General features: G+C 43.4%; 27 non-coding genes across 27 annotated transcripts; all 27 read right to left on the reverse strand.

The window, feature by feature from the left end:
* Window positions 1–332: 332 nt before the first annotated feature.
* Window positions 333–405, reverse strand: TRNAV-CAC (transfer RNA valine (anticodon CAC)). Its single transcript has one exon. It is a non-coding gene; the product is annotated as a tRNA-Val (tRNA).
* A 545-nt stretch (window positions 406–950) lies between these two features.
* TRNAV-AAC (transfer RNA valine (anticodon AAC)) lies at window positions 951–1,023 on the reverse strand. Its single transcript has one exon. It is a non-coding gene; the product is annotated as a tRNA-Val (tRNA).
* Window positions 1,024–1,788: 765 nt separating this feature from the next.
* On the reverse strand, window positions 1,789–1,861 carry TRNAV-AAC (transfer RNA valine (anticodon AAC)). The gene has a single exon. It is a non-coding gene; the product is annotated as a tRNA-Val (tRNA).
* A 146-nt stretch (window positions 1,862–2,007) lies between these two features.
* Window positions 2,008–2,080, reverse strand: TRNAV-CAC (transfer RNA valine (anticodon CAC)). Its single transcript has one exon. It is a non-coding gene; the product is annotated as a tRNA-Val (tRNA).
* Window positions 2,081–2,625: 545 nt separating this feature from the next.
* Window positions 2,626–2,698, reverse strand: TRNAD-AUC (transfer RNA aspartic acid (anticodon AUC)). The gene has a single exon. It is a non-coding gene; the product is annotated as a tRNA-Asp (tRNA).
* A 146-nt stretch (window positions 2,699–2,844) lies between these two features.
* TRNAV-CAC (transfer RNA valine (anticodon CAC)) lies at window positions 2,845–2,917 on the reverse strand. The gene has a single exon. It is a non-coding gene; the product is annotated as a tRNA-Val (tRNA).
* A 764-nt stretch (window positions 2,918–3,681) lies between these two features.
* On the reverse strand, window positions 3,682–3,754 carry TRNAV-CAC (transfer RNA valine (anticodon CAC)). Its single transcript has one exon. It is a non-coding gene; the product is annotated as a tRNA-Val (tRNA).
* A 764-nt stretch (window positions 3,755–4,518) lies between these two features.
* TRNAV-CAC (transfer RNA valine (anticodon CAC)) lies at window positions 4,519–4,591 on the reverse strand. Its single transcript has one exon. It is a non-coding gene; the product is annotated as a tRNA-Val (tRNA).
* A 545-nt stretch (window positions 4,592–5,136) lies between these two features.
* TRNAV-AAC (transfer RNA valine (anticodon AAC)) lies at window positions 5,137–5,209 on the reverse strand. Its single transcript has one exon. It is a non-coding gene; the product is annotated as a tRNA-Val (tRNA).
* A 146-nt stretch (window positions 5,210–5,355) lies between these two features.
* TRNAV-CAC (transfer RNA valine (anticodon CAC)) lies at window positions 5,356–5,428 on the reverse strand. The gene has a single exon. It is a non-coding gene; the product is annotated as a tRNA-Val (tRNA).
* Window positions 5,429–5,973: 545 nt separating this feature from the next.
* On the reverse strand, window positions 5,974–6,046 carry TRNAD-AUC (transfer RNA aspartic acid (anticodon AUC)). Its single transcript has one exon. It is a non-coding gene; the product is annotated as a tRNA-Asp (tRNA).
* Window positions 6,047–6,192: 146 nt separating this feature from the next.
* On the reverse strand, window positions 6,193–6,265 carry TRNAV-CAC (transfer RNA valine (anticodon CAC)). Its single transcript has one exon. It is a non-coding gene; the product is annotated as a tRNA-Val (tRNA).
* Window positions 6,266–7,029: 764 nt separating this feature from the next.
* On the reverse strand, window positions 7,030–7,102 carry TRNAV-CAC (transfer RNA valine (anticodon CAC)). The gene has a single exon. It is a non-coding gene; the product is annotated as a tRNA-Val (tRNA).
* Window positions 7,103–7,866: 764 nt separating this feature from the next.
* On the reverse strand, window positions 7,867–7,939 carry TRNAV-CAC (transfer RNA valine (anticodon CAC)). Its single transcript has one exon. It is a non-coding gene; the product is annotated as a tRNA-Val (tRNA).
* Window positions 7,940–8,484: 545 nt separating this feature from the next.
* Window positions 8,485–8,557, reverse strand: TRNAV-AAC (transfer RNA valine (anticodon AAC)). Its single transcript has one exon. It is a non-coding gene; the product is annotated as a tRNA-Val (tRNA).
* Window positions 8,558–8,703: 146 nt separating this feature from the next.
* Window positions 8,704–8,776, reverse strand: TRNAV-CAC (transfer RNA valine (anticodon CAC)). The gene has a single exon. It is a non-coding gene; the product is annotated as a tRNA-Val (tRNA).
* A 545-nt stretch (window positions 8,777–9,321) lies between these two features.
* TRNAV-AAC (transfer RNA valine (anticodon AAC)) lies at window positions 9,322–9,394 on the reverse strand. The gene has a single exon. It is a non-coding gene; the product is annotated as a tRNA-Val (tRNA).
* Window positions 9,395–9,537: 143 nt separating this feature from the next.
* TRNAV-CAC (transfer RNA valine (anticodon CAC)) lies at window positions 9,538–9,610 on the reverse strand. The gene has a single exon. It is a non-coding gene; the product is annotated as a tRNA-Val (tRNA).
* A 545-nt stretch (window positions 9,611–10,155) lies between these two features.
* Window positions 10,156–10,228, reverse strand: TRNAV-AAC (transfer RNA valine (anticodon AAC)). The gene has a single exon. It is a non-coding gene; the product is annotated as a tRNA-Val (tRNA).
* A 764-nt stretch (window positions 10,229–10,992) lies between these two features.
* TRNAV-AAC (transfer RNA valine (anticodon AAC)) lies at window positions 10,993–11,065 on the reverse strand. The gene has a single exon. It is a non-coding gene; the product is annotated as a tRNA-Val (tRNA).
* A 146-nt stretch (window positions 11,066–11,211) lies between these two features.
* TRNAV-CAC (transfer RNA valine (anticodon CAC)) lies at window positions 11,212–11,284 on the reverse strand. Its single transcript has one exon. It is a non-coding gene; the product is annotated as a tRNA-Val (tRNA).
* Window positions 11,285–11,829: 545 nt separating this feature from the next.
* On the reverse strand, window positions 11,830–11,902 carry TRNAV-AAC (transfer RNA valine (anticodon AAC)). Its single transcript has one exon. It is a non-coding gene; the product is annotated as a tRNA-Val (tRNA).
* Window positions 11,903–12,048: 146 nt separating this feature from the next.
* On the reverse strand, window positions 12,049–12,121 carry TRNAV-CAC (transfer RNA valine (anticodon CAC)). Its single transcript has one exon. It is a non-coding gene; the product is annotated as a tRNA-Val (tRNA).
* A 1,382-nt stretch (window positions 12,122–13,503) lies between these two features.
* TRNAV-AAC (transfer RNA valine (anticodon AAC)) lies at window positions 13,504–13,576 on the reverse strand. The gene has a single exon. It is a non-coding gene; the product is annotated as a tRNA-Val (tRNA).
* Window positions 13,577–13,722: 146 nt separating this feature from the next.
* Window positions 13,723–13,795, reverse strand: TRNAV-CAC (transfer RNA valine (anticodon CAC)). Its single transcript has one exon. It is a non-coding gene; the product is annotated as a tRNA-Val (tRNA).
* Window positions 13,796–14,559: 764 nt separating this feature from the next.
* Window positions 14,560–14,632, reverse strand: TRNAV-CAC (transfer RNA valine (anticodon CAC)). Its single transcript has one exon. It is a non-coding gene; the product is annotated as a tRNA-Val (tRNA).
* Window positions 14,633–15,177: 545 nt separating this feature from the next.
* On the reverse strand, window positions 15,178–15,250 carry TRNAV-AAC (transfer RNA valine (anticodon AAC)). The gene has a single exon. It is a non-coding gene; the product is annotated as a tRNA-Val (tRNA).
* Between the last annotated feature and the right edge of the window lie 3 nt (window positions 15,251–15,253).

A 15,253-nucleotide genomic window follows, 5' to 3' on the forward strand; every position in this document is an offset into this window, starting at 1 on the left:
TTGCATATGAAGCAAACTCTTAGTGGCAGGTATGAGTGGCATCTACCGTGGCGGGAAAGACACGATGAAACAAGATTTTTCTTTCCGATTCCTTAAAAAAAGAGACAGTCTCTTGTTTCTGTCCGGTTTCGAACCGGGGACCTTTCGCATGTTAGGCGAACGTGATAACCACTACACTACAGAAACACGTTGACTGCTCACTTCTAGACCTTTGAGTACAGCAGACTAGATGGAGAACACTGAGCGCAGTAATAACTGGCAGCTACTTTGGAGGAAAAGACACAATGAAAAAAGATTTCTCTCTCTTGTGTCTTCAAAAGTAGAACATCTCATGTTTCTGCCCGGTTTCGAACCGGGGACCTTTCGCGTGTGAGGCGAACGTGATAACCACTACACTACAGAAACCCGATGAAAACACCTCAACTGGTCTTTAGACGCAAACAAAACCAAATTTATAAACCAACGCGAGGAATGTTGAGTCATTCAAAAGTCGCAAAACGCGTTTCTGATTGGTTCCAAACGACACTCCCACCTTGTCTCGAACTGGGCACCGTCGACAATTGTGGCAAATGTGATGTCCACTTCACTACAGAAACTCAACGGTTTTCAAACAGGGACTTTCACGCGTTAGGCAAAAGTGAAAACCCCTACTCTTGAAAAACTGTTTAAAAAACTGAAGCCGTCCTTACAGGCAAACAAAACTAATGTAAAGAGAAATGCAAGGGCTTTCTTCTCTTGTCATCTAAAAGTGAATGTCACTCGGGCATATTTTGTTACTGCCCCATAGCAAAAGCAACCCCTGCGTCATTTTCTGTTCTGTTTAAATCAGTGGTTCTTTTGCATATGAAGCAAACTCTTAGTGGCAGGTATGAGTGGCATCTACCGTGGCGGGAAAGACACGATGAAACAAGATTTTTCTTTCCAATTCCTTAAAAAAAGAGACAGTCTCTTGTTTCTGCCCGGTTTCGAACCGGGGACCTTTCGCGTGTTAGGCGAACGTGATAACCACTACACTACAGAAACACGTTGACTGCTCACTTCTAGACCTTTGAGTACAGCAGACTAGATGGAGAACACTGAGCGCAGTAATAACTGGCAGCTACTTTGGAGGAAAAGACACAATGAAAAAAGATTCCTCTCTCTTGTGTCTTCAAAAGTAGAACATCTCATGTTTCTGCCCGGTTTCGGACCGGGGACCTTTCGCGTGTGAGGCGAACGTGATAACCACTACACTACAGAAACCCGATGAAAACACCTCAACTGGTCTTTAGACGCAAACAAAACCAAATTTATAAACCAACGTGAGGAATGTTGAGTCATTCAAAAGTCGCAAAACGCGTTTCTGATTGGTTCCAAACGACACTCCCACCTTGTCTCGAACTGGGCACCATCGACAATTGTGGCAAATGTGATGTCCACTTCACTACAGAAACTCAACGGTTTTCAAACAGGGACTTTCACGCGTTAGGCAAAAGTGAAAACCCCTACTCTTGAAAAACTGTTTAAAAAACTGAAGCCGTCCTTACAGGCAAACAAAACTAATGTAAAGAGAAATGCAAGGGCTTTCTTCTCTCGTCATCTAAAAGTGAATGTCACTCGGGAATATTTTGTTACTGCCCCATAGCAAAAGCAACCCCTGCGTCATTTTCTGTTCTGTTTAAATCAGTGGTTCTTTTGCATATGAAGCAAACTCTTAGTGGCAGGTATGAGTGGCATCTACCGTGGCGGGAAAGACACGACGAAACAAGATTTTTCTTTCTGATTCCTTAAAATAAAGAGACAGTCTCTTGTTTCTGCCCGGTTTCGAACCAGGGACCTTTCGCATGTTAGGCGAACGTGATAACCACTACACTACAGAAACACGTTGACTGCTCACTTCTAGACCTTTGAGTACAGCAGACTAGATGGAGAACACTGAGCGCAGTAATAACTGGCAGCTACTTTGGAGGAAAAGACACAATGAAAAAAGATTTCTCTCTCTTGTGTCTTCAAAAGTAGAAGATCTCATGTTTCTGCCCGGTTTCGAACCGGGGACCTTTCGCGTGTGAGGCGAACGTGATAACCACTACACTACAGAAACCCGATGAAAACACCTCAACTGGTCTTTAGACGCAAACAAAACCAAATTTATAAACCAACGCGAGGAATGTTGAGTCATTCAAAAGTCGCAAAACGCGTTTCTGATTGGTTCCAAACGACACTCCCACCTTGTCTCGAACTGGGCACCGTCGACAATTGTGGCAAATGTGATGTCCACTTCACTACAGAAACTCAACGGTTTTCAAACAGGGACTTTCACGCGTTAGGCAAAAGTGAAAACCCCTACTCTTGAAAAACTGTTTAAAAAACTGAAGCCGTCCTTACAGGCAAACAAAACTAATGTAAAGAGAAATGCAAGGGCTTTCTTCTCTCGTCATCTAAAAGTGAATGTCACTCGGGAATATTTTGTTACTGCCCCATAGCAAAAGCAACCCCTGCGTCATTTTCTGTTCTGTTTAAATCAGTGGTTCTTTTGCATATGAAGCAAACTCTTAGTGGCAGGTATGAGTGGCATCTACCGTGGCGGGAAAGACACGACGAAACAAGATTTTTCTTTCCGATTCCTTAAAAAAAGAGACAGTCTCTTGTTTCTGCCCGGTTTCGAACCGGGGACCTTTCGCGTGATAGGCGAACGTAATAACCACTACACTACAGAAACACGTTGACTGCTCACTTCTAGACTTTTGAGTACAGCAGACTAGATGGAGAACACTGAGCGCAGTAATAACTGGCAGCTACTTTGGAGGAAAAGACACAATGAAAAAAGATTTCTCTCTCTTGTGTCTTCAAAAGTAGAACATCTCATGTTTCTGCCCGGTTTCGAACCGGGGACCTTTCGCGTGTGAGGCGAACGTGATAACCACTACACTACAGAAACCCGATGAAAAAACCTCAACTGGTCTTTAGACGCAAACAAAACCAAATTTATAAACCAACGCAAGGAATGTTGAGTCATTCAAAAGTCGCAAAACGCGTTTCTGATTGGTTCCAAACGACACTCCCACCTTGTCTCGAACTGGGCACCGTCGACAATTGTGGCAAATGTGATGTCCACTTCACTACAGAAACTCAACGGTTTTCAAACAGGGACTTTCACGCGTTAGGCAAAAGTGAAAACCCCTACTCTTGAAAAACTGTTTAAAAAACTGAAGCCGTCCTTACAGGCAAACAAAACTAATGTAAAGAGAAATGCAAGGGCTTTCTTCTCTCGTCATCTAAAAGTGAATGTCACTTGGGAATATTTTGTTACTGCCCCATAGCAAAAGCAACCCCTGCGTCATTTTCTGTTCTGTTTAAATCAGTGGTTCTTTTGCATATGAAGCAAACTCTTAGTGGCAGGTATGAGTGGCATCTACCGTGGCGGGAAAGACACGACGAAACAAGATTTTTCTTTCCGATTCCTTAAAAAAAGAGACAGTCTCTTGTTTCTGCCCGGTTTCGAACCGGGGACCTTTCGCGTGTTAGGCAAACGTGCTAACCACTACACTACAGAAACACGTTGACTGCTCACTTCTAGACCTTTGAGTACAGCAGACTAGATGGAGAACACTGAGCGCAGTAATAACTGGCAGCTACTTTGGAGGAAAAGACACAATGAAAAAAGATTTCTCTCTCTTGTGTCTTCAAAAGTAGAACATCGCATGTTTCTGCCCGGTTTCGAACCGGGGACCTTTCGCGTGTGAGGCGAACGTGATAACCACTACACTACAGAAACCCGATGAAAACACCTCAACTGGTCTTTAGACGCAAACAAAACCAAATTTATAAACCAACGCGAGGAATGTTGAGTCATTCAAAAGTCGCAAAACGCGTTTCTGATTGGTTCCAAACGACACTCCCACCTTGTCTCAAACTGGGCACCGTCGACAATTGTGGCAAATGTGATGTCCACTTCACTACAGAAACTCAACGGTTTTCAAACAGGGACTTTCACGCGTTAGGCAAAAGTGAAAACCCCTACTCTTGAAAAACTGTTTAAAAAACTGAAGCCGTCCTTACAGGCAAACAAAACTAATGTAAAGAGAAATGCAAGGGCTTTCTTCTCTCGTCATCTAAAAGTGAATGTCACTCGGGAATATTTTGTTACTGCCCCATAGCAAAAGCAACCCCTGCGGCATTTTCTGTTCTGTTTAAATCAGTGGTTCTTTTGCATATGAAGCAAACTCTTAGTGGCAGGTATGAGTGGCATCTACCGTGGCGGGAAAGACACGACGAAACAAGATTTTTCTTTCCGATTCCTTAAAAAAAGAGACAGTCTCTTGTTTCTGCCCAGTTTCGAACCGGGGACCTTTCGCGTGTTAGGCGAACGTGATAACCACTACACTACAGAAACACGTTGACTACTCACTTCAAGACCATTGAGTACAGCAGACTAGATGGAGAACACTGAGCGCAGTAATAACTGGCAGCTACTTTGGAGGAAAAGACACAATGAAAAAAGATTTCTCTCTCTTGTGTCTTCAAAAGAAGAACATCTCATGTTTCTGCCCGGTTTCGAACCGGGGACCTTTCGCGTGTGAGGCGAACGTGATAACCACTACACTACAGAAACCCGATGAAAAACCCTCAACTGGTCTTTAGACGCAAACAAAACCAAATTTATAAACCAACGCGAGGAATGTTGAGTCATTCAAAAGTTGCAAAACGCGTTTCTGATTGGTTCCAAACGACACTCCCACCTTGTCTCGAACTGGGCACCGTCGACAATTGTGGCAAATGTGATGTCCACTTCACTACAGAAACTCAACGGTTTTCAAACAGGGACTTTCACGCGTTAGGCAAAAGTGAAAACCCCTACTCTTGAAAAACTGTTTAAAAAACTGAAGCCGTCCTTACAGGCAAACAAAACTAATGTAAAGAGAAATGCAAGGGCTTTCTTCTCTCGTCATCTAAAAGTGAATGTCACTCGGGAATATTTTGTTACTGCCCCATAGCAAAAGCAACCCCTGCGTCATTTTCTGTTCTGTTTAAATCAGTGGTTCTTTTGCATATGAAGCAAACTCTTAGTGGCAGGTATGAGTGGCATCTACCGTGGCGGGAAAGACACGACGAAACAAGATTTTTCTTTCCGATTCCTTAAAAAAAGAGATAGTCTCTTGTTTCTGCCCGGTTTTGAACCGGGGACCTTTCGCGTGTTAGGCGAACGTGATAACCACTACACTACAGAAACACGTTGACTGCTCACTTTTAGACCTTTGAGTACATCAGTCTAGATGGAGAACACTGAGCGCAGTAATAACTGGCAGCTACTTTGGAGGAAAAGACACAATGAAAAAAGATTTCTCTCTCTTGTGTCTTCAAAAGTAGAACATCTCATGTTTCTGCCCGGTTTCGAACCGGGGACCTTTCGCGTGTGAGGCGAACGTGATAACCACTACACTACAGAAACCCGATGAAAACACCTCAACTGGTCTTTAGACGCAAACAAAACCAAATTTATAAACCAACGCGAGGAATGTTGAGTCATTCAAAAGTCGCAAAACGCGTTTCTGATTGGTTCCAAACGACACTCCCACCTTGTCTCGAACTGGGCACCGTCGACAATTGTGGCAAATGTGATGTCCACTTCACTACAGAAACTCAACGGTTTTCAAACAGGGACTTTCACGCGTTAGGCAAAAGTGAAAACCCCTACTCTTGAAAAACTGTTTAAAAAACTGAAGCCGTCCTTACAGGCAAACAAAACTAATGTAAAGAGAAATGCAAGGGCTTTCTTCTCTCGTCATCTAAAAGTGAATGTCACTCGGGAATATTTTGTTACTGCCCCATAGCAAAAGCAACCCCTGCGTCATTTTCTGTTCTGTTTAAATCAGTGGTTCTTTTGCATATGAAGCAAACTCTTAGTGGCAGGTATGAGTGGCATCTACCGTGGCGGGAAAGACACGACGAAACAAGATTTCTCTTTCCGATTCCTTAAAAAAAGAGACAGTCTCTTGTTTCTGCCCGGTTTCGAACCGGGGACCTTTCGCGTGATAGGCGAACGTAATAACCACTACACTACAGAAACACGTTGACTGCTCACTTCTAGACTTTTGAGTACAGCAGACTAGATGGAGAACACTGAGCGCAGTAATAACTGGCAGCTACTTTGGAGGAAAAGACACAATGAAAAAAGATTTCTCTCTCTTGTGTCTTCAAAAGTAGAACATCTCATGTTTCTGCCCGGTTTCGAACCGGGGACCTTTCGCGTGTGAGGCGAACGTGATAACCACTACACTACAGAAACCCGATGAAAAAACCTCAACTGGTCTTTAGACGCAAACAAAACCAAATTTATAAACCAACGCAAGGAATGTTGAGTCATTCAAAAGTCGCAAAACGCGTTTCTGATTGGTTCCAAACGACACTCCCACCTTGTCTCGAACTGGGCACCGTCGACAATTGTGGCAAATGTGATGTCCACTTCACTACAGAAACTCAACGGTTTTCAAACAGGGACTTTCACGCGTTAGGCAAAAGTGAAAACCCCTACTCTTGAAAAACTGTTTAAAAAACTGAAGCCGTCCTTACAGGCAAACAAAACTAATGTAAAGAGAAATGCAAGGGCTTTCTTCTCTCGTCATCTAAAAGTGAATGTCACTTGGGAATATTTTGTTACTGCCCCATAGCAAAAGCAACCCCTGCGTCATTTTCTGTTCTGTTTAAATCAGTGGTTCTTTTGCATATGAAGCAAACTCTTAGTGGCAGGTATGAGTGGCATCTACCGTGGCGGGAAAGACACGACGAAACAAGATTTTTCTTTCCGATTCCTTAAAAAAAGAGACAGTCTCTTGTTTCTGCCCGGTTTCGAACCGGGGACCTTTCGCGTGTTAGGCAAACGTGCTAACCACTACACTACAGAAACACGTTGACTGCTCACTTCTAGACCTTTGAGTACAGCAGACTAGATGGAGAACACTGAGCGCAGTAATAACTGGCAGCTACTTTGGAGGAAAAGACACAATGAAAAAAGATTTCTCTCTCTTGTGTCTTCAAAAGTAGAACATCGCATGTTTCTGCCCGGTTTCGAACCGGGGACCTTTCGCGTGTGAGGCGAACGTGATAACCACTACACTACAGAAACCCGATGAAAACACCTCAACTGGTCTTTAGACGCAAACAAAACCAAATTTATAAACCAACGCGAGGAATGTTGAGTCATTCAAAAGTCGCAAAACGCGTTTCTGATTGGTTCCAAACGACACTCCCACCTTGTCTCAAACTGGGCACCGTCGACAATTGTGGCAAATGTGATGTCCACTTCACTACAGAAACTCAACGGTTTTCAAACAGGGACTTTCACGCGTTAGGCAAAAGTGAAAACCCCTACTCTTGAAAAACTGTTTAAAAAACTGAAGCCGTCCTTACAGGCAAACAAAACTAATGTAAAGAGAAATGCAAGGGCTTTCTTCTCTCGTCATCTAAAAGTGAATGTCACTCGGGAATATTTTGTTACTGCCCCATAGCAAAAGCAACCCCTGCGGCATTTTCTGTTCTGTTTAAATCAGTGGTTCTTTTGCATATGAAGCAAACTCTTAGTGGCAGGTATGAGTGGCATCTACCGTGGCGGGAAAGACACGACGAAACAAGATTTTTCTTTCCGATTCCTTAAAAAAAGAGACAGTCTCTTGTTTCTGCCCAGTTTCGAACCGGGGACCTTTCGCGTGTTAGGCGAACGTGATAACCACTACACTACAGAAACACGTTGACTACTCACTTCAAGACCATTGAGTACAGCAGACTAGATGGAGAACACTGAGCGCAGTAATAACTGGCAGCTACTTTGGAGGAAAAGACACAATGAAAAAAGATTTCTCTCTCTTGTGTCTTCAAAAGAAGAACATCTCATGTTTCTGCCCGGTTTCGAACCGGGGACCTTTCGCGTGTGAGGCGAACGTGATAACCACTACACTACAGAAACCCGATGAAAAACCCTCAACTGGTCTTTAGACGCAAACAAAACCAAATTTATAAACCAACGCGAGGAATGTTGAGTCATTCAAAAGTTGCAAAACGCGTTTCTGATTGGTTCCAAACGACACTCCCACCTTGTCTCGAACTGGGCACCGTCGACAATTGTGGCAAATGTGATGTCCACTTCACTACAGAAACTCAACGGTTTTCAAACAGGGACTTTCACGCGTTAGGCAAAAGTGAAAACCCCTACTCTTGAAAAACTGTTTAAAAAACTGAAGCCGTCCTTACAGGCAAACAAAACTAATGTAAAGAGAAATGCAAGGGCTTTCTTCTCTCGTCATCTAAAAGTGAATGTCACTCGGGAATATTTTGTTACTGCCCCATAGCAAAAGCAACCCCTGCGTCATTTTCTGTTCTGTTTAAATCAGTGGTTCTTTTGCATATGAAGCAAACTCTTAGTGGCAGGTATGAGTGGCATCTACCGTGGCGGGAAAGACACGACGAAACAAGATTTTTCTTTCCGATTCCTTAAAAAAAGAGATAGTCTCTTGTTTCTGCCCGGTTTTGAACCGGGGACCTTTCGCGTGTTAGGCGAACGTGATAACCACTACACTACAGAAACACGTTGACTGCTCACTTTTAGACCTTTGAGTACATCAGTCTAGATGGAGAACACTGAGCGCAGTAATAACTGGCAGCTACTTTGGAGGAAAAGACACAATGAAAAAAGATTTCTCTCTCTTGTGTCTTCAAAAGTAGAACATCTCATGTTTCTGCCCGGTTTCGAACCGGGGACCTTTCGCGTGTGAGGCGAACGTGATAACCACTACACTACAGAAACCCGATGAAAACACCTCAACTGGTCTTTAGACGCAAACAAAACCAAATTTATAAACCAACGCGAGGAATGTTGAGTCATTCAAAAGTCGCAAAACGCGTTTCTGATTGGTTCCAAACGACACTCCCACCTTGTCTCGAACTGGGCACCGTCGACAATTGTGGCAAATGTGATGTCCACTTCACTACAGAAACTCAACGGTTTTCAAACAGGGACTTTCACGCGTTAGGCAAAAGTGAAAACCCCTACTCTTGAAAAACTGTTTAAAAAACTAAAGCCGTCCTTACAGGCAAACAAAACTAATGTAAAGAGAGATGCAAGGGCTTTCTTCTTTCGTCATCTAAAAGTGAATGTCACTCGGGAATATTTTGTTACTGCCCCATAGCAAAAGCAACCCCTGCGTCATTTTCTGTTCTGTTTAAATCAGTGGTTCTTTTGCATATGAAGCAAACTCTTAGTGGCAGGTATGTGTGGCATCTACCGTGGTGGGAAAGACACGACGAAACAAGATTTTTCTTTCCGATTCCTTAAAAAAAGAGACAGTCTCTTGTTTCTGCCCGGTTTCGAACCGGGGACCTTTCGCGTGTTAGGCGAACGTGATAACCACTACACTACAGAAACACGTTGACTGCTCACTTCTAGACCTTTGAGTACAGCAGACTAGATGGAGAACACTGAGCGCAGCTACTGGCAGCTACTTTGGAGGAAAAGACACAATGAAAAAAGATTTCTCTCTCTTGTGTCTTCAAAAGTAGAACATCTCATGTTTCTGCCCGGTTTCGAACCGGGGACCTTTCGCGTGTGAGGCGAACGTGATAACCACTACACTACAGAAACCCGATGAAAACACCTCAACTGGTCTTTAGACGCAAACAAAACCAAATTTATAAACCAACGCGAGGAATGTTGAGTCATTCAAAAGTTGCAAAACGCGTTTCTGATTGGTTCCAAACGACACTCCCACCTTGTCTCGAACTGGGCACCGTCGACAATTGTGGCAAATGTGATGTCCACTTCACTACAGAAACTCAACGGTTTTCAAACAGGGACTTTCACGCGTTAGGCAAAAGTGAAAACCCCAACTCTTGAAAAACTGTTTAAAAAACTGAAGCCGTCCTTACAGGCAAACAAAACTAATGTAAAGAGAAATGCAAGGGCTTTCTTCTCTTGTCATCTAAAAGTGAATGTCACTCGGGAATATTTTGTTACTGCCCCATAGCAAAAGCAACCCCTGCGTCATTTTCTGTTCTGTTTAAATCAGTGGTTCTTTTGCATATGAAGCAAACTCTTAGTGGCAGGTATGAGTGGCATCTACCGTGGCGGGAAAGACACGATGAAACAAGATTTTTCTTTCCAATTCCTTAAAAAAAGAGACAGTCTCTTGTTTCTGCCCGGTTTCGAACCGGGGACCTTTCGCGTGTTAGGCGAACGTGATAACCACTACACTACAGAAACACGTTGACTGCTCACTTCTAGACCTTTGAATACAGCAGACTAGATGGAGAACACTGAGCGCAGTAATAACTGGCAGCTACTTTGGAGGAAAAGACACAATGAAAAAAGATTCCTCTCTCTTGTGTCTTCAAAAGTAGAACATCTCATGTTTCTGCCCGGTTTCGGACCGGGGACCTTTCGCGTGTGAGGCGAACGTGATAACCACTACACTACAGAAACCCGATGAAAACACCTCAACTGGTCTTTAGACGCAAACAAAACCAAATTTATAAACCAACGCGAGGAATGTTGAGTCATTCAAAAGTCGCAAAACGCGTTTCTGATTGGTTCCAAACGACACTCCCACCTTGTCTCGAACTGGGCACCGTCGACAATTGTGGCAAATGTGATGTCCACTTCACTACAGAAACTCAACGGTTTTCAAACAGGGACTTTCACGCGTTAGGCAAAAGTGAAAACCCCTACTCTTGAAAAACTGTTTAAAAAACTGAAGCCGTCCTTACAGGCAAACAAAACTAATGTAAAGAGAAATGCAAGGGCTTTCTTCTCTCGTCATCTAAAAGTGAATGTCACTCGGGAATATTTTGTTACTGCCCCATAGCAAAAGCAACCCCTGCGTCATTTTCTGTTCTGTTTAAATCAGTGGTTCTTTTGCATATGAAGCAAACTCTTAGTGGCAGGTATGAGTGGCATCTACCGTGGCGGGAAAGACACGACGAAACAAGATTTTTCTTTCCGATTCCTTAAAAAAAGAGATAGTCTCTTGTTTCTGCCCGGTTTTGAACCGGGGACCTTTCGCGTGTTAGGCGAACGTGATAACCACTACACTACAGAAACACGTTGACTGCTCACTTCTAGACCTTTGAGTACATCAGTCTAGATGGAGAACACTGAGCGCAGTAATAACTGGCAGCTACTTTGGAGGAAAAGACACAATGAAAAAAGATTTCTCTCTCTTGTGTCTTCAAAAGTAGAAGATCTCATGTTTCTGCCCGGTTTCGAACCGGGGACCTTTCGCGTGTGAGGCGAACGTGATAACCACTACACTACAGAAACCTGATGAAAACACCTCAACTGGTCTTTAGACGCAAACAAAACCAAATTTATAAACCAACGCGAGGAATGTTGAGTCATTCAAAAGTCGCAAAACGCGTTTCTGATTGGTTCCAAACGACACTCCCACCTTGTCTCGAACTGGGCACCGTCGACAATTGTGGCAAATGTGATGTCCACTTCACTACAGAAACTCAACGGTTTTCAAACAGGGACTTTCACGCGTTAGGCAAAAGTGAAAACCCCTACTCTTGAAAAACTGTTTAAAAAACTAAAGCCGTCCTTACAGGCAAACAAAACTAATGTAAAGAGAGATGCAAGGGCTTTCTTCTTTCGTCATCTAAAAGTGAATGTCACTCGGGAATATTTTGTTACTGCCCCATAGCAAAAGCAACCCCTGCGTCATTTTCTGTTCTGTTTAAATCAGTGGTTCTTTTGCATATGAAGCAAACTCTTAGTGGCAGGTATGAGTGGCATCTACCGTGGCGGGAAAGACACGATGAAACAAGATTTTTCTTTCCAATTCCTTAAAAAAAGAGACAGTCTCTTGTTTCTGCCCGGTTTCGAACCGGGGACCTTTCGCGTGTTAGGCGAACGTGATAACCACTACACTACAGAAACACGTTGACTGCTCACTTCTAGACCTTTGAGTACAGCAGACTAGATGGAGAACACTGAGCGCAGTAATAACTGGCAGCTACTTTGGAGGAAAAGACACAATGAAAAAAGATTCCTCTCTCTTGTGTCTTCAAAAGTAGAACATCTCATGTTTCTGCCCGGTTTCGAACCGGGGACCTTTCGCGTGTGAGGCGAACGTGATAACCACTACACTACAGAAACCCGATGAAAACACCTCAACTGGTCTTTAGACGCAAACAAAACCAAATTTATAAACCAACGCGAGGAATGTTGAGTCATTCAAAAGTCGCAAAACGCGTTTCTGATTGGTTCCAAACGACACTCCCACCTTGTCTCAAACTGGGCACCGTCGACAATTGTGGCAAATGTGATGTCCACTTCACTACAGAAACTCAACGGTTTTCAAACAGGGACTTTCACGCGTTAGGCAAAAGTGAAAACCCCTACTCTTGAAAAACTGTTTAAAAAACTGAAGCCGTCCTTACAGGCAAACAAAACTAATGTAAAGAGAAATGCAAGGGCTTTCTTCTCTCGTCATCTAAAAGTGAATGTCACTCGGGAATATTTTGTTACTGCCCCATAGCAAAAGCAACCCCTGCGGCATTTTCTGTTCTGTTTAAATCAGTGGTTCTTTTGCATATGAAGCAAACTCTTAGTGGCAGGTATGAGTGGCATCTACCGTGGCGGGAAAGACACGACGAAACAAGATTTTTCTTTCCGATTCCTTAAAAAAAGAGACAGTCTCTTGTTTCTGCCCAGTTTCGAACCGGGGACCTTTCACGTGTTAGGCGAACGTGATAACCACTACACTACAGAAACACGTTGACTGCTCACTTCTAGACCTTTGAGTACAGCAGACTAGATGGAGAACACTGAGCGCAGTAATAACTGGCAGCTACTTTGGAGGAAAAGACACAATGAAAAAAGATTTCTCTCTCTTGTGTCTTCAAAAGTAGAACATCTCATGTTTCTGCCCGGTTTCGAACCGGGGACCTTTCGCGTGTGAGGCGAACGTGATAACCACTACACTACAGACACCCGATGAAAAACCCTCAACTGGTCTTTAGACGCAAACAAAACCAAATTTATAAACCAACGCGAGGAATGTTGAGTCATTCAAAAGTTGCAAAACGCGTTTCTGATTGGTTCCAAACGACACTCCCACCTTGTCTCGAACTGGGCACCGTCGACAATTGTGGCAAATGTGATGTCCACTTCACTACAGAAACTCAACGGTTTTCAAACAGGGACTTTCACGCGTTAGGCAAAAGTGAAAACCCCTACTCTTGAAAAACTGTTTAAAAAACTGAAGCCGTCCTTACAGGCAAACAAAACTAATGTAAAGAGAAATGCAAGGGCTTTCTTCTCTCGTCATCTAAAAGTGAATGTCACTCGGGAATATTTTGTTACTGCCCCATAGCAAAAGCAACCCCTGCGTCATTTTCTGTTCTGTTTAAATCAGTGGTTCTTTTGCATATGAAGCAAACTCTTAGTGGCAGGTATGAGTGGCATCTACCGTGGCGGGAAAGACACGACGAAACAAGATTTTTCTTTCCGATTCCTTAAAAAAAGAGACAGTCTCTTGTTTCTGCCCGGTTTCGAACCGGGGACCTTTCGCGTGTTAGGCGAACGTGATAACCACTACACTACAGAAACACGTTGACTGCTCACTTCTAGACTTTTGAGTACAGCAGACTAGATGGAGAACACTGAGCGCAGTAATAACTGGCAGCTACTTTGGAGGAAAAGACACAATGAAAAAAGATTTCTCTCTCTTGTGTCTTCAAAAGTAGAACATCTCATGTTTCTGCCCGGTTTCGAACCGGGGACCTTTCGCGTGTGAGGCGAACGTGATAACCACTACACTACAGAAACCCGATGAAAAAACCTCAACTGGTCTTTAGACGCAAACAAAACCAAATTTATAAACCAACGCAAGGAATGTTGAGTCATTCAAAAGTCGCAAAACGCGTTTCTGATTGGTTCCAAACGACACTCCCACCTTGTCTCGAACTGGGCACCGTCGACAATTGTGGCAAATGTGATGTCCACTTCACTACAGAAACTCAACGGTTTTCAAACAGGGACTTTCACGCGTTAGGCAAAAGTGAAAACCCCTACTCTTGAAAAACTGTTTAAAAAACTGAAGCCGTCCTTACAGGCAAACAAAACTAATGTAAAGAGAAATGCAAGGGCTTTCTTCTCTCGTCATCTAAAAGTGAATGTCACTCGGGAATATTTTGTTACTGCCCCATAGCAAAAGCAACCCCTGCGTCATTTTCTGTTCTGTTTAAATCAGTGGTTCTTTTGCATATGAAGCAAACTCTTAGTGGCAGGTATGAGTGGCATCTACCGTGGCGGGAAAGACACGATGAAACAAGATTTTTCTTTCCGATTCCTTAAAAAAAGAGACAGTCTCTTGTTTCTGTCCGGTTTCGAACCGGGGACCTTTCGCATGTTAGGCGAACGTGATAACCACTACACTACAGAAACACGTTGACTGCTCACTTCTAGACCTTTGAGTACAGCAGACTAGATGGAGAACACTGAGCGCAGTAATAACTGGCAGCTACTTTGGAGGAAAAGACACAATGAAAAAAGATTTCTCTCTCTTGTGTCTTCAAAAGTAGAACATCTCATGTTTCTGCCCGGTTTCGAACCGGGGACCTTTCGCGTGTGAGGCGAACGTGATAACCACTACACTACAGAAACCCGATGAAAACACCTCAACTGGTCTTTAGACGCAAACAAAACCAAATTTATAAACCAACGCGAGGAATGTTGAGTCATTCAAAAGTCGCAAAACGCGTTTCTGATTGGTTCCAAACGACACTCCCACCTTGTCTCGAACTGGGCACCGTCGACAATTGTGGCAAATGTGATGTCCACTTCACTACAGAAACTCAACGGTTTTCAAACAGGGACTTTCACGCGTTAGGCAAAAGTGAAAACCCCTACTCTTGAAAAACTGTTTAAAAAACTGAAGCCGTCCTTACAGGCAAACAAAACTAATGTAAAGAGAAATGCAAGGGCTTTCTTCTCTTGTCATCTAAAAGTGAATGTCACTCGGGAATATTTTGTTACTGCCCCATAGCAAAAGCAACCCCTGCGTCATTTTCTGTTCTGTTTAAATCAGTGGTTCTTTTGCATATGAAGCAAACTCTTAGTGGCAGGTATGAGTGGCATCTACCGTGGCGGGAAAGACACGATGAAACAAGATTTTTCTTTCCAATTCCTTAAAAAAAGAGACAGTCTCTTATTTCTGCCCGGTTTCGAACCGGGGACCTTTCGCGTGTTAGGCGAACGTGATAACCACTACACTACAGAAACACG

Source organism: Engystomops pustulosus, chromosome 6 (assembly GCF_040894005.1).
Source record: "Engystomops pustulosus chromosome 6, aEngPut4.maternal, whole genome shotgun sequence".
NCBI classification, from domain to species: Eukaryota; Metazoa; Chordata; class Amphibia; order Anura; family Leptodactylidae; genus Engystomops; species Engystomops pustulosus.